The sequence below is a fragment of the Phoenix dactylifera genome, unplaced genomic scaffold, assembly GCF_009389715.1.
Source record: "Phoenix dactylifera cultivar Barhee BC4 unplaced genomic scaffold, palm_55x_up_171113_PBpolish2nd_filt_p 000319F, whole genome shotgun sequence".
NCBI classification, from domain to species: Eukaryota; Viridiplantae; Streptophyta; class Magnoliopsida; order Arecales; family Arecaceae; genus Phoenix; species Phoenix dactylifera.
Window position 1 is genome coordinate 240,581 of NW_024067788.1, and position 22,863 is coordinate 263,443.

At 34.9% G+C, this 22,863-nt stretch overlaps 1 pseudogene; it reads left to right on the plus strand.

Moving 5' to 3' along the window:
• Positions 1-413: 413 nt before the first annotated feature.
• The window catches only part of LOC103715695, a 94,569-nt pseudogene continuing 72,119 nt past the window's right edge, over positions 414-22,863 (plus strand).

Below are 22,863 nucleotides of genomic sequence, written 5' to 3' on the forward strand. Positions count from 1 at the left end.
GCCGGAGAGAAAAATAAGGGGTATCGGAGTAGCTAGGGCAAGAATGCGGGCTTGGGTCGGGCGCTGCGTTTTAAGGGGCCTTGGCGACGCTTATAAGCGTCGTTTTAGCCTCAAGTCTACGACGACGCGTTTAAGCGTCGTCCAATGCTTCAAATTTCCCACGCTCACCAAGAGCGTCGGAAAAAGTTGGCGCGGGAGCAGGAAATGCCGACGCTTTCCCTTAGCGTCGGCATTTAAGCGTCGGCTTTTCACACTTTTACTGTAGTGGTCACATCAACATTCTATTCTTGGTTCACGGGCCATATAGGCGTGGACATTTATGGCAGGGACGTAGTGATGAGACGTGTATAGACCGGCAACTATGTTAGTTCTATTTTTAATACAAATAAATTGACATATTGCCTGCTGCATGCTTGCGTTAATTTGCCATACCTCCAACTACATAAAAATGGCTCACTTAAAGAAATTATTATTGACAGCATCGTTTGATTCTTTTTTAGTAAATCTTCCACTATAAGTGAAGCTTGCTGGCAATCTTCAGAACTCCAAGCAAACAAGGAGCTAGAATTGAGGGAAGAAGGTGAAGAAAAAAGAAGAAGAAGTTAGTAGTGTTCTTTTGTTCTATTGTTCTATTCGTCTTCTTTTATTGCACCATAGATGATGATGAACCATAATTTTTGCTTCTTTTTTCTTATCATGGCTTTATTTTATTCTACTGCTAATAATTGTGCCCTTATCACCTATCAAACTTGTTATAACATGGTAAAAAGTATTGTGCATAGTTCATCATAGGCTATTAAAATTATTTTAGATGCGACGGGTGGTTCTTTCATTTTGAATTAGTAGGTACAACCTTTGATTAAAAATGTGGAGGCTAAAAATTGGGGAGGGAGGCAATCCAATGCTCCGGACGGTCAACAACTTTGCAGGGAGACAGGTATGGGAGTTTGATCCAAATTTGGGTACGCCCGAGGAGCTTGCTAAGGTTGAGAAGCACGTGAGAACTTCCGCAAGCATCGATTCAAGATGAGACACAATGCAGATCTAATCTTACGAATGCAGGTAATTAAATTTAATTATGATATTAGCTTTTTCATGAAGAACAACATGCGTTACATTTTTAACGGAATATGTATTGTGAGGATCTGCACGGACATATATTTAGTTTCATATTGGCTATACACTAGACAGATCTTAGGTACTTATATAGAGTAAGAAATCTAAATAACATCTTCTAGTTAGTTTTTCGGATGAAGTCCTAGATTGTTACATGTACTATACTTAATCCGATTCGCAGATAATTTTATCATATACTGAAGCGGAGAATTATTGAACATGAGAGGAAAGAAGATAAGAGAAATGGAGTTTCTTTTCTCTCTCCAAATATTTACACTTAGGGAGAGATCAAAATTATGGATTGGAGAGGTGCAGTCAGCTGTGGTGGCTATTTGTTCATGGTGGATGTAGAAGGGCCTCTACAAGTGAGTTCGAAATTTATCAGATGTAGACGAATGTTTCATGCTGTGTGCAAGGGTGAAGTTAGTAGACTTGAAATTTGTCAATTTCCTATGTACAAAACCTGAATAGTTAATACTTTGAAATCTAGCCTTATGAATTAAGTATGAGTTTTAAAGGAAAGCTCAAAATCCAAATACTAACTTAAATAAAACAATTTTATTAAGGAAGTTGTGATCTTGATAAATTCCTATAGTAGGTCAACAAATTATAGGAGTTATTAGCTTATCATAGTCAAAAAAAATCTGGAACTACTAAATGGGCTATTGGCGCCGGACTTCAAAATAATTTTTTGCCAATCTGCATGACATGCATGGAAAGGATTTGTATATATACTACAAATCCTTGAGGGGACTAAAGATAGATTCTATCATGTTGAGAGCTAGCCGTAACCCAAGCTGACCTGAAAACCAGTTGAGATTTCTTCAACCAAAACCTATATCAAGATAAATTGAGATTGCATTGGGTTAGACTAGATTTAGGTCAATTGGGTTGTGTTGGATTATGTAGGTAAAGATCAGACAAAGGTTTCTTTTTTAGGTTAATATTTAAGTTTGGGATGTCCATCGAGTTCATTTACACAGTGTTATAATTTGTTAAGGCTAAATATTTTAGATATATAATATGTGAAGCATAAACAGGAAGTTTTTATTTTATTACATTGGCTGATGTTAGACTAGGTTCAATTGGATCCAACTGGTATTAGCTTAACACTAACCAAATGCAACTTGGGTTAGATTAAGATTATAAGCTAAAGTCCAATCTAAATTCATAAAACTTCGACTCAATGAACAGATTAAGATGGTTGGGTTCAGGTTTAGGCATCTTTGGTCTCTCACCACCAGAAAAAAGATCCTCAACAAAAAGAAAAGATAATAGGGTTCATAGTGGATCAGAGAAGGGTTGGATAATGAATGGTATATTCATATTTTTTATGCATATTCAACATATAAAGATATAATTGGATAGTAGTCAATTTTTATTTTTCTTAATAGATAATAAAATAAGTTGATTATTACTTTGGATACAAATTGAACCTTTTGAGCCAAAGCTTATAAAGATAACTAAGATGCTAACTAGCCTTAGCTCAACAGCTTGGAAGCCCATCTACTTGGAATAGGACCAAGGTCCAAACCCTAGTGGTGGCATCCTCATATTTCTTTTAAAAAAAAGAGACCCCTAAATGATAAATCATAAATGATAAGAAAGTGTCACGATTTAAGCATCTAACTATAATTTCAATGATCACATATGTGGAAGCTTGATTTAGATTACAAAATCTAGATATGTAGATATTTTCAGAAAAGGAGGATCACGAGTATCTTCTACGAAGAATTGATATAATTAGCAACCCTCTCTCTAGTCATTATGAATGTGTCAACTAAAGTGCAACATGTGCAATGTATATACTTTCTAAAAGTTATTTTTAAAAAAGATCATAAATAGTAAATGTCTAAGAAAGGATTTAAATTAAGCCTCATGTATGGAGACTCCAAGAGTTTTTCCTTTTTATAGTAAATAGATGCTAGGCAATCCAACCCATAACATACTTCTCTATGTTTTTGCAGATATTCATGTATCCAAATCCAAATCTAAATAAAAGAATGGCATTCGATTACCTGAATCTGCATATAAAACCTCAAAATTCATATTTGTATTCATATCTGACATTTTTTTTATCATATTCCAGATTATATACAAATCTAATTAGATGTATATTTTTGTTATGTGCGTCCAATCAAGTCCGACTATGTATTTGAACCTAGTTGAATAATTAGTGCTACTAGAACAACTCCACTAAAGAGCTATAGTTTGGACTGCCTTATCTTATCCTCAAACCCCATATATATAGAAGTCTAGTTTGGCTAAAAGTGGAGGATAAAAGTCACTTAATCAGCGGGTTACAGGATAGTAAACATTGGGTTAGCCAAAACTCTCTCATAAATGCACCAACATTGTTTGGTTCAATAAAAAAAAATCCGAATTAGCTGGGTTAAATGGAGTAACTTGGAGAAGAAAAGGAGACTTAGGCCCTGTTTGAGGAAGCTGTTGGCAGTAAAGCTTTTGGAAGTAGAATTGTTGGAAGTAGAGCTGTTTGATGTAGAGCTTTTAGAAAAAGTTATTTACTGTTTGGTAACTACATTTATAAAGTGATGTGACACTTTAACATATGTTTAGTAAACAAACTGAGAAAGTACTTTTGTGTGACAAAATGACCATAAAGGATATTACTAGTATTATACAACAAAGCATAATAAAATATAATATATAGTAATACATAAATATATGATATAGTATAATATTAATGTAATGTAATATAAGATTATTATAATATAGTACAATAACATTGTATACTATAAGATAATTTAATATAATATTAAATTATTTAATATAACATATCAATGTATTATGATATAATATAATATAATATTATATTTATAGTATAATATAATAATAAAATATATAAATATTATAATTATTAGTGTAAATTAATTTTTTACCCTTTTGATGACCATTTATCTCTCTAACAAATTTTTTAGTTAAATGATAAAATTAATTAATAATTACTAATATTTATTTTTATTTATTTATTTATTTAGATCAAATTATTTGCCACTCACTCATTATTTTCCTTTTTATTTATTTATTTTATTCTATTTATTTATTTATTTACTTTATTCTATTTATTTATTTATTTATTTTATTCTATTTATTTATTTATTTATTTATTCATTTATTTATTTGTTCATTTATATACATATTTATTTATGCATTTATTTATTTATTTATTTTTCTTTTCTTTTTCTTTCATTTTCTTCTTTTCTTCTTTTCTTTTTCTTTTCTTTTTTCTTCTCTTCTTCTTGTTCCTTCCTCTCTTCCCTTCTTCTCATTTCTTCTCCTCCGCGAGCCGGCAGCGCCAGAAGGGGATCGGACCGCGGCGACCGCAGGAGGGGGCTCGACAGAAGGGAGCCGAGGCGGCTCGTCCGCCATCACCACAGGCGGACATCGCCGCCCCATAGCTCCACTGCCATGGGGGCTTCCCTGCGGCTGGAATGGCTGCGGCCGGATGGAACGCCGCGGCCGGCTCAGCGGAAGGAAGGCGAAGCAGCTCGCCCCACAGCTTCCTGGTCCCGCGGTTGGGACGCTGCGGTCCGCGGCTGGCGGAGGCCCGGCCACCCCACGACTGAGCCCGGCCGCTCCACGAGCTAGCGCGACCTGCGCCCGTGGCCGGCGTGGTGGCTGCCACCGTGGGCAGCCACGAGCTGCCTCCCAGAACAAAGAAAAAAAAGGAACAGGGGGCAACGACGTTGAGAAGAAGAAGGAGATAGAGAGGGAGAGAGAGAGAGGGAAGGGTGAGAGAGGAAGAGGCAGTGAGATGGAGGATTTTGAGAGAAAAAGGTCTTTTAAATAGGAGTATTTTGGTCAAAAAATAGTTTTACGACAAAGCTGAAAACAACATTTGCGGAAAGCTCCAAAATGGAGCTTCTTCCGAAAAGCTGTTTTCAGCTTTCTGGAAAAGTTAAAACAGCTTTTTGAAATTTTTACTAAACATCCTTTTTTCATCCAAAAGTACTTTTGGATGGCCAGAAAGTATTTTTTGGCCCTCCAAAAGCTTCCCCAAATAGGGCCTAAACTATTTCACCTTTTTTAAGAGTAAGGCCCCAGTTGGTTCCCTCATAAACCAACACAAAGTTTTTTTTTTTTTTTGCTTTTATTCGGCTATACATATGCAGCCACACAACTTTTGGACACCTCAATTATCTTCCAATAATGAGGGTTACCTTTAAACTTTTAGATAAACTAAAAACTATCTCTTTGGTATTTTATTTAACTTTAACGGGGTCAAAACTATTTAGAAAGAAGGGATTGAATAGTTTACGTAGCTAAGAAAGAACAACTATCTCTTGGTTCGAAACTCAAGTTAAGATTATTCCAGTCGAAGATAGCCTGGATTATTCCTAGGTTAAGTGGCATAAAAGGGTTAGGAGGAGAAAAGATAACGCATCTACTGTCTTCCAACATTTCAAAATATCTATTTTGCCTTCTAAAGAGGTGATTTAACCCAAGTGCTGAAGTAAATGTTTAACTAAATAAGGTACAACAAATGGATTAGAAAGCTTTGATTCTGACCTATATCCTAAAGAAATATTGCTTCTAAGATTCCCTTATTCATGTTAATGATCAGTGTTGCTTTATTAAAACTTCAAGCCTAGTGGGATAGAGTGACAAAAATGGAAGAATAAGGATACCATTCTTCAACTTTTTGGATGTTTGACCATTTTGGCTCCTAACTAAATAAAAAACTATTTTGTTACTTTCAGATAGATAGGCTACAAAACCCAAGTCCAGATAATAGTTAGATGAAGATCCATCATAGCTTTGAAGGATCATGTATTGGTTTTAGCTCTAAGAGCTTGGGAGGGGATGCCCCAGGGTTGTCTACAATTAAATCACAATAGTAATGTCACGCCTTCAACCCGAGTTTCACGGCAACCCCTGCACACTTATAGAGAACTCTTCCTACGAGCATGCAAGGCATCTTATCATAATATCATAATCTGCCAGTAAAAATAATTTAAATAATAATATTCAAATTTTAATTAAATAACAGAATTAAAAGTCTTACAAAACTAATAATATTCTAAAATCTTGCATCAACTCTAAAATAAAATTTAGTCTAAATAAAAATATCAAAATCTTATCTCTAATCGCTCTCCCATGATAAATCTCCGAGTCGAGGTAATTCTTCGGATTTATAAAAAATGGTAAGAAATCGTATAATAAGATAGATAGTCTCGTAAGTAATAAATACCTTAACTAGATAATTCATGTAATAATATAAAATATAAATACAAATTATAATGAATCAGTATAAAGACATAATTAATTCTATTTCAAAACACAAATCCATTAAAATCCATATCTTTTAAATGTTTATATACATAATCATAAATCTGATTCAAACAAATCATATTTAGCTCAATAGCCTTAAACTATGACCACACTTATATTTTATGGCTAGGTCAAAATAGAACCACACTTATATCCTGCGGAGTGGGCCAGAATACCATACTTATATCCTACGGAGTGGGCCAAAATACTATATTTATACCTTACAGAGTGGGCTGAAATACTACGTTTATACCTTATGGCAGGGCCAGAAACAGAATCAATGAGCTCAATAATAATCGAAAGTGTCAGTTCATAACTCCTAACTGACAGGGTCCAGAATATTGTTAGGTTGAGAGTTCAAATCTGATACATATCAAAGTTCTTTTAACAAAATAACATATATATCATAATCCAATCAAAATATGCATATGCGATGTAAGATCATTAAGCAATATAATAATAGTCTAGAAAATATTACTCTAAATTACATATCTATTTTTCATTCAAAATACCATCTCATAAAATTCATAAATCACAATAATCAATTAACAATTTCTTTGATGTAAAAATAATATTATACGAATAAAAAATCTAGAAAGGTAGATCATTACTTATTTTGCATGAACAACGAGCAGACAATCCAACTAATTCTGAATCCTCGCTTCAAAATCTAATATCCAAAATTACATTATTATTTTATTAAAATTTAATCATGATTAATTTAAGACTAAAAATTCTAAGTCCCAATACCCTCGTAGGTAGGCTGACTAAGAGGAAGTTTGCGACATCTGGTTGGTCAATCAAAGCGGAATTCATCTCATCCATGCTTAGACTAGAATATAGGTGGTTCAATAGAGATCATGGATGGACTAATCTTATAGTATTTGCAAGGATCAGGGTCGGAGCTGGGTGCTAATCCGATGACCCTAGATCAGGTTTCTTTACTTAGGTTAATCTAGAAATCACTAAGAGTCGTACTTACGGGGTCTAATCAACTCTGGAGAGAGTTTAGATAGAAAGAAAAATAAAAGAGAGAAAGGAATGGGGAAAAGAGAGAAAAGAAAAGGAAGCTTCTCTCTCTCACCAAGGAAGAGGAAGGAAGAGTGTGACTGCTGGTGGTGCCTGGGATTAGGGACCTATGGCCCGGCCACCACAAGTGCATTGGCGGCAAAGCTGGGCGGCTCGGTAGTGCCAAAGATGGTCAAAAATAGGGGTTCCCGGACCCCTTCAAGTCATGAAATAGGGCAAAACTACGGTGGCCAGTATCTCAGGCTCATGACCGTAATTCTATCATGGGGGAGTTACGGAGGAAACCCGCAATGACTGCAGCATCGATGGAGGAACCCGCTGAAAAATAGAAGCAGACAAAGGACCTAGTTTTAACAACAAATAGGAGAAACTAGGGTTGTACCACTTTACGGCCAAAATATCGGCGATCCTCCGTTCCATTCAGAAATCAAGCTTCCAACACATGACCGAAGAAGGGAGAGATGGGCCTAATTAAGTTTGCCAAATTCTTACCCTATGGCTTGCCGAGCTGATGGTGGGGTAGCGGCAACGACATTGGAAGTGGTCGACATTCGGAGAAAAATCAAGGATTCCAACGATATGTTGATCGGGGACTTGGGCTCTCCGATATGGTCGAAGAGAGATGAGGGGGAAGGCTCTAAATAGGAGTCGGGAGAAGACAAAATCTACCCCAGGGTTAGATTCCATCCAATGGGATCAAGAGGAAGAAGACTCCTGATTTAAATAGAGTTGGAGGGGGCCGGAATCCGCCCTTGGGTCGGATTATGTCCGATGGGATTGGAAGGAAGAAGATTCCCATCCGAAGTCTTCTTCCTTTTTCGCACGTGCCAAGCACGTGCAATTTTTTTTTTTCATTTTTGGGCTAAATCTTTTCCAGTTGGGCTGGTCAAATGGACTAGGCCCAATTCACTGAGGACGGGGTTTTACAACCAATGATTTTTCTTTATTCAAATACCATTATATGTTGTAGCTCGTTTTGTCTTACATTTCAAATTCTTAATGAAATGAATGATAGGGGAACCTATTTTCTACTTAGAAAAAGAAAAAACTAATGAATGAGCATAACTAGCTCATCAATACTACCATTAAGAGTCGAGCAAACAAAAGAAAAAAGATAAATGCTATCATTAATAGTCCCAAAATGGTAAAATACAAAAAATTGATCTTAGAATTAGATTAATTGTATATGGATAATGGGAAAAGAATAGAAGAATAAAAATTTGAAATTCAAAAGAAACTACATCAAAATGGGAAGGAGGGAAAGGAAAGAAAGTGGATGAATAAAAAATTTCTTTTCCATGTGGCATTGCAAATTGCCAAATGCTAGTATATTAGCATTGAGCACTTGAATGCAAGTGAGAGTATCTCTATTTGCTAAGAACTGATTATTTAGACACATTGAGTTCATTGGCCTTCTCTCCTCTTAGAAATTAAAATAAATGGGAAAGCATAAAGTAGCCGGAGTTTGGCCAATTTGAATTTTCTTTCATTTTATTATTTTACTTTTTTTTTCCACTTTCCTACTATAAACTTGACATCTTTAAAAATTGAGAGTGTCACATATATGCTGCTGCTTTCCTATTTAATAGAAAATCCTTAACTCCTTAAATTGTAAACCACATATTTATATTGTATATAAAAATGATAGTTCCGAAATCATGAAATCTTCCATCTTAAATTTATTTATCATTTTTCAACGCGAGAATACCCCTCCTATTTATTGTTTTTTAAAAAATATTAATGAACCTATTAGTTTTCTCACCTATTGTTAATTACCACAAGCACTCATTCTAATGCTTTTCCAATCAAGTTAGACCCCTTTTCATAAAACTCTTAAATAGGTTGTATTAATTTGACTCCTAAATAAATTGAACTCTTTGATTCAACTCTAAACAAACTGGACTCTGTTAGCACTTCTCTCCTCTTTTCCTCGAATGTGCATTGCACTTGCCTAGTTACTAGTATATACTAAAACAAGAAATATATTACAATGATATTCTGGCTATGAAAGAGTCAAGTTACAAAAGTGGTGGGCTTGGTCATAGAAAGCCTCTTCCAATAGGTAATAGAGATGTAAGGAGAATATAAAAAAAATGAATTAAAGATGATTCAAAAATTTGGAAATTCGTTTTGAATTGGAATGGGGTTGCCCATATGTTAGCTAGGATAAGTATGTTGCATGTTTCTATTAACGAATGGGTTAGCTCAGTTCATCAGCCACTTAAAATATTGGCCAAACTTCAGCCTAACCTGAATCAGACTCATTTACATGCCTAGCCATAACCAGATTGGGTTCATGTTGGTTGATGATGTTAGTAAAATCAAGAGTGATTTTGTGGTAAGGTTCAGATATTTTTCCTTTTCTCTCTCTATGTGTGTGTCTTTGCAATGTGTTATTTTCATCATCTCCTTTACTCTAAGATTTGATATTTGGTTCTTGATATGCAGTTTGAAAAGGAGAACACAAACAAAGTGACTCTCCCCCAAGTCAAATTAGTGATCATGAAGACATCACAAAGGAGGCAGTGCTGGTAACCTTAAGGAGGGTTATGATTCGTTATTCCACTCTACAAGCTCATGATGGGCATTGGCCCTGTGATTTTTCTGGTCCAACGTTCTCTTTACCTCTTTGGGTAATTTTTGATCTAAAAATTGAGATGATTTTTTCCAATGCTCTATTCAAGCATCTCTTTCCATCTAGACAAAATCACCGAAAAATATAATCTTCTTCTAAGAATTGCTTAATCAGTTTATGAAAATGACTAGCTTTTGTAGTAGTATGGTTGGAGTTAATATTATAATAATTGTTTTATGTATTTTTCATGCAGATTATTAGTTTACATTGCTATTGGGAGGAATTCAATACAGTTTTTTCATCTGAATACCGTAGGGAGATGCTTTCGCTATATGTACAACGTACAGGTATGGATTTTTTTTAATCTGAAACCCTTGAAATTTAACTAAAAAAACAAAGACATAAACTTCCTAAGAATGTTTATATGAATTGTAGAATGAAGATGGAGGATGGGGCCCTTCAATTTGAAGGTACAAGCACCATGCTTGGCACATCCCTGAATTATGTTGCTTTGAGGTTGCTTGGTGAAGAGGCTGAAGGTGGAGATGGGGCGATGCAAAAAGCACGAAAAATGGATACTAGATCATGGTGGTGCAACTGCTACATCAGCATGGGGAAAACTTTTCCTTTCAGTAGGAGATGAGATCTTTACTTTTAGAAAATTCAGTGATTCTAATCACTTGAATATATATTTGATGCCATTGTACTATTATGACTGCAGATGCTTGGAGTATATGAATGGTCTGGCAGCTACCCTTGGGTCCCAGAAGCATTCTTACTCCCATATTTCCTACCATTTCATCCAGGTTCATGTTCCCTTCTTTGTCCAGAAAGAACTCTGCCTTCTTTTTTTTTCTTTTGACAAGGATATAAGAGTAAAAAACATAAATGGATATAATAAATCTATCTTGTCATTTGTCTTCAAAATTTCTATCATAGATGGAATTCCAAAATAACACCCCTGTATTTAATTTATTTTCTTGAACATTACCCAAACTTGGTGCATAAGAAGCGCACTGAAAGCTATAGGAGAGTACCACTGAGGTGGTGGCACAATTGGAACGGGGCGAAGATTCCATCGGAGTGGCCCAGATTCGAAACACGCGGGCGTCGATTAATGCGAGACCGAATGCCCCCCGCCTGGTTTAATCTGGTGGAGTCGCTATCTGGTCCGCTGGTACTTAGGTGGTGCTCACGTGGGCAACCCCACGGATAGGGAGGATATGAGTTAAAACTTGTCTATCCGCATCGAACATTCTCCAGCAGGAAGAGGGCCCAGTGAGGGTTGCTACACGGTGAGGTCTTCCTCTCCCCCCTCTTTCCCTTTTTTTAAGCCAAAAAAAAAAAGAAAGCTATAGGAGAGTTAAAATATATAATCATACATTCAACCACATGTTTATATTTTTGAACTTTTTCCCAAGCTAAAACATAATTCTTTCATTAGTCAAAACCTACTATATCACAGCTCTTGTGATAGGTCAAGGGTAATGCCTGGCCTTTTAAGCTCTGCATTTGGATTTTTTTTCTTTTTTTTGATTTTTGATAAGTCAACTGCAATGGGCTAGAAAAGAACTAAAAAAGCAACCAAACCTACCTTAACCATTAAAGAAAAAAGATACATTATATAAACAACCTCGTAAGACATCTCATAAGATGCCTCTTTATAAATAAAACCTAGAATAACAAACAATATTCCAATAAAACCACATGAATGTAAGCAACTCAACAATTTCACTCCAGTAAATGGTATGTTATTGAACTTTATGCTATCCCTTACATAGCCAAATAAGCCAAATGCTATTATGCTTAATGGGTTAGTTGACATGTGTTGAGCCTCTTCATCAGATGATTATCTTTTTCAGTAGAGTCGAAGTTTTAGATGAAACATCCTATCATAATTTATTAAATAATGGACAAGTCATTGGTTTTTGGAGGCCCTCTTAGGGGAGGCATAGCTTGTAGTATTTTCTACATGAAGGTAACTTCAAGAGGGGAGACAATGATTTTACTTCAAGTTAGCTTGTGACAGTCTTCTTGTAGAATTAGTGTGAAGTCACCACAAAGTTTCCAAGGAGGTATAAGTGGATAACAAATATTACTATTCTTGGATGTAGAGTGATTCTTAGGGTAATGAGCCTTAAGGAGTAGCCAAAGTTGGTTTGTTTAAATAATCTTCTATTTTCATCTATTTTCACCTAGAGCAAAAAGACCAGTTTTAGGCTTAAAACAAGGGAAATGGGAATATATGGATGATTCTTACATGCTTTAAGGAAGAGGGATGTGACTAAGGTGTAACAAGGTTTATATGGAAACTTTTCACCATTTTTCGCATGACTTTTATAAATAGATTCCAGGTTATACCTCTTGGTAAGAAATGAACATAAAACTCTCCTTCTAGCAAACTATAGCAAAATAAGCCATCTATGAAGCTCCAAGATATTTTAGCTGTCACTTGATTGTAAATGTGTATAATCAAATCAAAATCTATGTATATGCACAAACTATGGCTACATTGTTCTTTAAAAGAATACAAATATAGTTAGAGAGTTGCAGTCTTAACCCAAACTTAGAGCCTCTATAAAGAGGAGAGCAACAGCAACCAATTATGATGTCTAATGGGCATAAGGCAAACTAGTTTACTAGAGCTTGCAACTTATTTAACTACTATGGAGTAGATCTTTGAGAAAATTTCTAGGGTTGCTCTAATTTAAGTAATTAAGTTTAGATTTAGCAAAAGAACAAACTATATGTGTAATTCATATGCAATCTATACAAACTCCTCACAAGGCCCAATTATTTCAAGTATGTATTTGTATTGGAATATGGAGATCCATCATTTACGTCATTATTACAAGTATCTATTGGAGAATGTGAGAAAAGGAGGGGAGAACTTAAGGTAACACTAATCAAAGTTGTGTGAAGCTTAAGATAAAACTAGAGGGAGCCCTAAATAGGAACACTTGGTGAAAGATGGATCCAAATACTTGCAAGAAGGCTTGATGTTAATGGTTATGGTCATGACAATGAACTTTTCCAAATGAATTTTTTTAATATTAAAGCAAAGGGAATGGGAATATATAAATGATTCCTACATGCGTTGAGGAAGAGGGATGTAACTAAAGTAAAACCGTAAGGGGTATGAAAGATTTTCACCATTTTTTGCAATCACTTTTATAAATAGATTTTAGGTTAGACCTCTTGATAGAGAATGAACAGAAGTCCTAACTCAAACTTAGGACTTTTATAAAGAGGAGAGTTGCACCAACCAACCAAGATGAGTCCAATTGGCATTAAGCCACTAGTTTGCTAAAGCTTGCAACTTATTTAACTACTATAGAGTAGATCTTTTAAAAGATTTTTAGGGTTGCCCTGATTTAAGTAATTAAGTTTAGAGTTTGCAAAAGTAAAAACTATATATGTAACTAAAATGCAATTATACCAAACTCCTCACAAGACTTAATTATGTCAAGTAGGTATTTGTATTGGAATATGGAGATCCATCATTTAGTAATTATTCAAGTATCTATTGAAAAGAGGAGAGGGCTTAAGGTAACACTGGTGGAAGTTGTGAGAAGAGACAAAATGAAGTCTAAGATAAACTAAAGGGAGTCCTAAATGGGAACTCTAGGTAAAAGATACATAAATCTAAAGAGGGGGATCCAGATAGTTTGCAAAAAGGCTTGATGCTGATGGTATATGAAATAACTTTTTCTTGTGAAAGTTTTAAACTACATTGTGCTAATTAATTTTAAAATATCAAATAGTTTTTGAATTATTGTGTTAATTGATTTTAAAATATCAAATAGTTTTTGAATTCCTTCTTTTATAGTTAAAATATAACCATGTTTATCTCATTTGTACAATCTTTTTCTAAGCATGAAATTTCTTGCTTTTGTTTGCCTTTAGTTGCACCAAAGATTAAAATTAAGGATCATTGAAATATTTCTTTTATATATTGGGCTTGTAGCTTTTGAACAATCTTAGCATTGTATATGATCTTGATTAATAGCCCAAGTGACCTTTTAGGAGGAGGCATACGGAAATATCTCTAATCTTCTTTTTCATAGCTATATAAAAAGTATTTGATTACCTTATGATGATTATCGGAGAACAACAATCTTACCTCATGGACACGACAAGGATATTTGCTAGAGCCGAGTCTATTTTCTTATAGGCAAAGAGGACTATGGAAATTTTATCTTTTTGGAAAAAGAGAGGATATCTTCACTCAGTTTTGGCTATGCTCTTTTGGTCACCTTGCCATTTTGGCATAATTCCCTTATGCCATCTTCAATAATAAATATCATCGATTCTGAGATAGGCCCTTGATGAGTGCAAGATATATTGTTGTTGCAAGTCACTATAAATAACTTCGTTGTTATACTAAGTTAGTCACATAGGGGCTTGGTCACTGTCTTGTTGATAGACATGCTTTAAGACACCTAGGAGACCCTCACATGAACCATTGTAGCATATTCATAAAAAAAGTATGTAGAAATACACACACAACAACTTTGAATTTGAGGAATATTCCATTTTGATTCTATCTATCATTTTTTTCTTTTGAAAATATCCTTATAACTCCCTTAAATACATAAGTAATTTCTATATTATTTTAAAAGTCAAATAATCAAATAATTTGTATATTGTTTTTAAAATTTTATTATTCCCTTTAAAAGCTACTTGCAATGCAAATCTAAAATTTTATATTTATGTTTCTTCACAAATATGTATTCATGCATGTAATTAATCATTATGTGTCTATATTTATATATAATTTACAATGTAATTTATGAAATATTTTTCCTTTTTTTGCAAATGACACCGAGATGCACATAAAAGAGAGAGAGAGAGATAAGATATTAACTAATCGAATATTACAAAATAATTTTGATTTAATGAAAATAAGATCAAAGATATGGAGACTTTTGTACTAATGTTCTAACCTAGATACCTAGGCACTATCTGTGTGATAGGCCAAGTTTCTTTCATAAGGTTGCCTAGCCTATTTAGCAGCTACAACAAAAATTAGAGAGTCTAATGAGAACCATTTCTTTAATTGTAATGGGTAGTTCCCTATCGTAGTGTTAATTAGACCATCTTGCCATATAATAATTTAGATTAAGCCTATGCTCTCACCTTGATGCTCCAACAATCTTATAGACTTTAGAATGACATATAAAATAGTCAAGCTTGATTAGTTCACTCTTTTTTAAAATATAATGAAATACCTCTCAGGTTGTTTCACCAAGCATGCAGACTTAATTGAGCTATCCTTCTTTATTAGGCCCCTCACCCCCTCCCCCGAACAAATTCTAAAGGCAACACCTTGTACTGCTTGATCAAATAGATGAGGAACAACTTAATATCAAAACTTGGAATCTATTTAAAAATCACACAAAAATTTCGGAAGAATATTATCTTCCCAGATATTTAAGGCTAACCCCATAAATGTCTAAGGAGAATTAATAAAAATTATCCCTATTCAAATGTGATCAGTTGTTATTCATAATGTGAAATAACATCAACAATGCAAAAACCAAATTTCATGGGATACGAGCTTCTTGTTTCAATAATCTTAATTTTCTTTACTCTTGATGTCAATTTTTCTTATTGAACTCTCTTTTCTTCTTTGCTCTTGATGTCAAATTTTTTCATCATCTTTTCCCAAAGATAACTTCATGTTTTGATGGTAATGTTGTCTCTAGTCATTGGTTTTATAACATTGATAGTCTAAGCGGCAATAAATGGTATTTAACTTGAGAAATCATAAAATTTGAGGATATAAATATGTAAGTGTGTTGATATGAATTATTCAAAAAATTGTCTATCTCTTTTCTTTGCTCATTCACAAATATGGCCAATATTATCTTTGTCCTTATATATATAGGCTAATAAGTGTAGTCTAATCACCTGATATCCCCTCCCACAGTAGGTTTAGGTCGGATACTAGTACCGAGCAGAGTTCTGCATTAAGCAGCTTGTGCGTGCAGTTTCACAAGTTACTATTAAAAAGACTTGTTCAATTACTATATCCAACCAACCAACCAATAAAAAATTAACACATCCTAAACCTGTTAGTTTTAATTTATTTAACTCACTTCAATCATAACTAAAAGCAACCCAGGCTTTCATTTATAACTTAAAGTCTACTATACATAGCTCAAAAATATAACAAACTTTACATCTATCTCAAGTTACTTTACATTCACACCCTACCTACATGCATAATACAAAGGTTTTTCCTTTCACCTCAGAGGGGCATGGCCAACCTTCTATGGACAAACTTCTAGGATGATGCTGATGCGTACTTTTATAATGTTATGACTCTGCGATCTGCAAAAAAAATTTACAGAAAAAGAGAGGGATGAGACCTAAGTCCCAGTGAGATGGATAAATTATTAACCATGAGGAAATAAGAAGATTTCAGCTGTGATTACTTATTTACATACAATAAATATAACGTGTTTATGCCACATATAAAACATTTGCATTTGATTTTAAAGCACTTAGATTTCAACCACATAAGAAATTTGCTATTTGCCAATAGTACTACAACTAGCAGGAAATAAAGCTGTTGCTTTAAAATAAAGCATTAATAAAATTGCCTTGCTCAAGTCATTTTTCTGGACCGTAGAGTCCACTTTTCTTCGCTGAGGAATTTGATACATAGAACATTCACATAGGTTTTGAAATCATTATGCTTAAAAATAATACATTTGTTGCTCAGTCATATGTATACATAGCTTAAATATTGAAAATCATGGCTCCCGCGAGCCCTACTGCCGGCCACTCGCATGAGGCACCATTCTCATGAGTAGCCCGACAGTCCTATGCATGGTGCTACTGCTATGCCCTCCCGGCATTCCAATTCTGCCCCACTGGCACATATTATTACTACGCCCTCCCAGCATCCCATTTCTGCCCTACTAGGCACATATCATAGCTACACCCTTCCGTCGTCCCATCTCTGTCCTACTGGGCACATATCATAAACTCTGATATGATGTATCCAAGGTAAAAGTGCAAATATTAGTTACTGTAACAGGGTTGGAGTCGACTCTAGAGTTACAGAGGTCAACTCGTGAATTATAGGGGTCAACTCATACTCTGCTGGGTCGACTCCATAATAGCTTGGAGTCAAACTAAAACGACTCTCTAGGCCGAGATAAGGAGTTTTTCAGTCACTTTGGGTTAATCCATTCCCAAACAAGTTCATAAACTTACGAATCAACAAACATGAATTTAAAGTATTTTCAAGTATAGCATATATTTTCCAAATCAGATCATTTATCCACTGATAGAAAGCAATTTAATCATGAGAATTAATACTTCTTATTTCCATTCTGTAGCATATTCATTCTGAATTTGGGGACATAATTCATTTCTGTGGAATTACGAAATAAACTACCATAGTTAAGAAGAAAACCACTCACCTTGTGATGGCTAACGCACCAGCCTAGTGCTTGATACTCCCGGCACGCTTCCGGAACTCTCTTCTCCTCCTAAACAATTAAAAGAGTCGATCAAAATTATAACCTATATGATGCAACATGATTATGCATGTTCCAAAAAGAAATCCAACACCCTCATCTCAACATTCTGATTTTTACCTTGCTTGTCTTGTTTTAGGATAAATAAAACCTCTCAATTCTCAAAGGTTCCCAAGCTTTTATCTCCCTCTTTGATACCCTGGGTTAGGACTAGAAACCTTCTATGTCATCTATTAATTTTCAGCTGCCAAACAACTACTTAAGATCAAAAATAAATCAGAATTCAAATCTCCTGTTTTCAGCTTGTTTTTTTTGTTTCGAGCCAATTAAACCTCTTAATTCCCGGAGGTTCTTAAACAATCAATTCCACCTATTGGGCTCTGTGTTAGGACTAGGAAATCCCTAACACAACCTACAAACTTTCAGCTTTAAATAACAATTTAATCACCTAAACACAAAGAAATCCCATCGCTTCATTCTGCAGAATTTCAGACTGCTTTCAACAACTTCGGAAGCATAGTTCAAATCCTCTTTCATACCTAAAAAATCATCTAAAATAATTAAAATCTTCCTTTATCACCCTCCTATGTGGGACTACAATTAGAATCACTAAAAAGTTTGGAAAACTCACCTGAAATTCGCTGGGAAGCCTGGGTGCACCAGAAATTTCTGTATTTCTATTCTGCAGCCTAACAGCAAGTTGCTCTTTCTCTTTACTTTAAACCTTCTTCCACAAATTATTTGGATTCCCCAAGTAGCTCTCTCTCTTTCCTAGCTTCCTCTCTCCCTCCCTGAAGCTTTTTATGGCCTGATTTGGGCTGGCACCTACAACCAACAACTGAACTTCTCCTAACGGTTGAACAGCAGCAGCCCAAGTTGCTGCCTGCTGAAAACATGCTAGACACCCCCCCGACACGTTAGCTTCCCAGATACCTAACGTGTCAAAAGAGTGGTTCCCAGGGGTTTTAAAAACTAGGTTTCAGGCCACGTCATGCTTCCTACTTTTTACAGAAATTTTGGACAAATCTAGATCTGCAGTTTTCTGTAATGATAGGCTTCCGAGGGACTCACCTAACTTGTTTTGTTTCAGGCTGTAGGCTAATCCATTTGAGCTGAAATTCCAACAGTAAATCCCTCACTCAATGTAGATTATGTGTTTAAAATTTTACTTAGATTCATGGACTATATCCAGAGTTATTGTACTCTAAATCCATGGAACCATAAAATTTTCTATAACAGCTGAAATTCCGACCTTTTTGAATTGATTTCGAATCAAACTTCCTGAAAAATTTCCATCCAATTTGCATCATAAAATTTTGATATTCCCTCACCTTTCATGTGCATTCGGATTCTCATAATAAACTAGGTTAAATCATGAAGATGCTCAATAACTGGTAAAAATTACTTAGCTACCCTAACCCTGTGTCAGGGTGTTACAATATCACTTCTTTCTTCCTTAAGTGTTTATGTACTTGATCAATTGAGTTAATGACATTAGTACTTCCATATGACCTCAATGGTTTTTGTAAATATCAAAATAATACTAGGATCTCAATCTCTCCCTTTTGATGATTACAAAGCATTGAGTGTAAGCAAATTGGCATTCATGTGAAAAGTTAGTTTAACATTCCCAAAGTGCTTTGTGTTTCAGAGTATTAGGATAATATCATGGTAGGCCGTATCAATATAGCAAGTTTGAGCCAAAAACCCCTTATCTTATCCAAATGAATGTCAAAAGAATTTCAACTTTGCTCTCCCTTATTCTTGTGTATCATTAAAAGCAAAAATTTTTAAAAGTTCGCTGCCAAAACAAGAGTTTCATGTTATGTATCGAGGCAAGAAAAATCTCTAGATTATGTGCCAAAGTTTAGATTTTCTTTTTGTACATGTCTTCCCCTTTAGTATATATTATGCCTCTTAGTTTAAGGGTTGATGCTCATATTTTCTCTTCTATACAATCTTCTTATAGTTTGCGAATTTGCTTTCTAGTTTCTCTATTATGTTTTCTTCCCCCTTTTGTCATCATCAAAAAGAACAAATAATAATGAAATGGATAGCAATGTTGGACAATCACAAAGATCATAACTCAAAAGAAAAATATTGTATAACCAAAAGTACAATGTTTCAGGAAAGAAATACAGACAATAAAGAGAGTAACACTACTCAAAACAAATACAAAATCTAGGAGACACTTTAAAAACATACGTTATGATAATGCTTTAAAGTTAATCAGCTTTAACATGATCAATATATTTCAAACTAAGCTAATTTATATTCAATTCAAAACATAAAGCATTATAAGCAACTCAGATATTTCTTTTCCTTTTTGACAACATCAAAAAGGTTGCAAAATAATGAAAATTTAAGCATAAGGCAATATTGCATGTCAAATTATTGCAAGAATATGAATCACGTAACTCAAGGCAATAATGTCAGAGCAAGATAATGAGTATAAATCAGAGCCACTTAAGAGAGTTTCAAATTATGATGAGATCACATTAAATTTGATGATTTAATATTCTTTTAAATTTTTTTACCTCTCTTTCAGAGAAACCTAAAATAATTTCAGGTAACAAATATAATCAAAATCAAGAATGAAAAGTTTGACTTTAAGAATGAGGACATTTGAGATACGAACGAGAAGAGATATCTAAAATATAGATTTCAAAGATAGTTTCAAATCAAATGTAGATGGAATCTTTTTCAAGTTATTTTAAGGAGTATCAAGAATGATATTCAAAGAAAGCACGAATGGAAATCCAACCTCTTTTTTTTTGAAAGATCTTTTAATAACATATGAAAACATTTATTAATTATTTTTTAATTATTAAGTATATAGCCAATATGAGAGCATCTTATTAATTTCAGAGTATAGTATAAGAGCAGATAGAGTTCAAAACTTATATACTTGAAAAATATAAGATCATGTTGAATCATTAATTCTTAATAACTTCAAAGTTCTTTCATGATATAAAAGCATTGGGGAACAGATACCAAAATATGAATTTCATGTAATTTATGATACATCTTAGAGCATATATAAAATTTAAAGCTTTGAAAGTTCTTTTAGACTTCTTTTAAAGACTTTCTTTAAAGATCATAACATTAAATCCAATTAAAATAAATTGGCTCAAGATTGAAACACTAAAGTGCAAGCCAATAAGAACTCATTAGTAGATTCGAAAGTAAATTTCTGATACTAAGACAAATGGAATCCTTTTCAATTAGTTTTCAAAACAAATGATTTACCGATAAAGTATAGATGGAAATCTAACTTTCGAAAGATATTCAATGAAGCATAAAGTCTGATACCACTTGTTGGATCAGGCGCTTACCACCATACCAAAATATGCTAATTGATATTAGTTTTAACCTATTAGACATTAAAACTATACGAAGAGTCTTTTGTCAAATTTACATAGAGTAACCTTTAATGATTTAGCTTTAAAAACATTCAATTCTCTTTCATTTATGTAAGTCTCTTAATATCAATTCATGCTTTATAAGTAAAACAGTTAAATTCAGAAATTGACAAGAATGATCATGAATCAAACATAAGACATTCAAGGTATGCATCAAATGAAAGTGACTTTTGAATAAGATGTAGAATGCAAAGAGATTGAATATCTAAAGCTCCCCCTCAAAAGATGCATTTTTCTTTAAACATTCTTTTTTTTATTGAATTTTATATTTTAATGATAAGCATGAATAAAACTAAAATTCTATGATATCAAGAATGTAGAGTGATTCTAGAGTTTTTTCAAAATTTTATAGCAATCACTCTTTTTAAATCTTTCAAGACAGAACAAGTTGTGCTTTCCTCTTAATTTTTTGAGGAATACTGTACTGAAATATTAATTAGAAAATATTCTTTTTGTTGCCCCAGATAGACAACCCAAGAGGAGGGGGGGGGGGGGTGAATTGGGTTTTTAAAAGAATTTGGCTATTTAAAACGTTGTGGATGACTAATTAATGCTTTACCCCAGATGATTAATTAATTGGCTATGTGCTGTGAATGAAAATGAGAGTAAAGGAAAGAGACAAACAATCACAAACACAAGGATTTTATAGTGGTTCGGAGCTAACCCTTGCTCCTACGTCCACTCTCCCAAGTCTCACTTGGGAATTCACTATAACCCTTGGATTACAGCCGGTTGTTTTACAAGCTCACAACCAAACTTGTTGTTTTACGAGCTCACAACGAACTCGGTCGGTTTTCCCCAGGCTCACCGACTAGAACCACCCCGATTGTTTTCGCGGGATCAACAATCGAACCCTTACACACGTTGGTTTTACACGTCGGCTCACCAAGCCAACCTCAAGACTCTTGATTCAATCCCCCGATTGAATCAAGCAAAGACAAGTTGTAAATAAAAGGGACAAACAGAAAACCAAAGCTTCTCAAAAGCAGATAAGCAACAATATGAACAGAAGAGAAGTTAGAAGCCCTCAAACACGTTTGAGTTGGAGTTGAGTAGGGCTTCTCGAACTTCGAGTCTCCTCTTGAATGTGTGATCGACTGAATGCAGGAGGAGGCTTCCTTAAATGCTGGGAAGAGGAAGTTGGATGGAGTTAATGTGCTCTTCCCTCTTTTTCCGTTGAAGAACAGGTTGCAGAGATTGAATGCTTGATTTCTTTGGAGTGGAATAGTTGTTCTCTGCCTTGCTACAGTCTTCTGTGGCTATTTAAGCATCCCCAGGAAACTAGCCGTTAGAGACCTTTTTCTGCCCGTTCTGCACACTCTGCACACCCTGACAATTGTCCGTTGGTGGGGTTGGAGTCGACTCGCGCGATCAGGAGTCGACTCGCTGTAGCAGGAGTCGACTCAAGCTTTTCTGGAGTCGACTCGCAACTGTTCCGGATTTGAATTAAAGTAGCCTCTTCGACTGGGAGTCGACTCGACTTGTCCCGGAGTCGACTCGCCAACTTCTGGAGCTGACTTGGCATTTTCGGAGTCGGCTCATCCTATGAAGTCCACGGAGCCAATTATTCAACTTGGCCAACTCGAGTCGACTCGACTGTCCTGGGAGTCGACTCGGCGCTCAGAGCCCGAACTTCCGATCTTCTGTCTTTTGGCTCGTCCAGTCTTGGAGTCGACTCGAACTGTTCCGGAGTCGACTCGGCTCTCAGTTTCCGAAACTTAGTCTTCTGTGTTTTTAGTGAAGCGCTGCCTTGGGAGTCGACTCGAGCTGTCTGGGAGTCGACTCGAATCTCAGAGACAGTAAATTGGTCTTCTGTCTTCTTTGGGGTCGCGGTGTCTCGGAGTCGACTCGTGCAATGCGGGGAGTCGACTCGAATCTCAGAGTCCGAAAAACGTTCTCTAACTTTTTCTTGTGTTCCTCTGAGAGTCCGACTCTC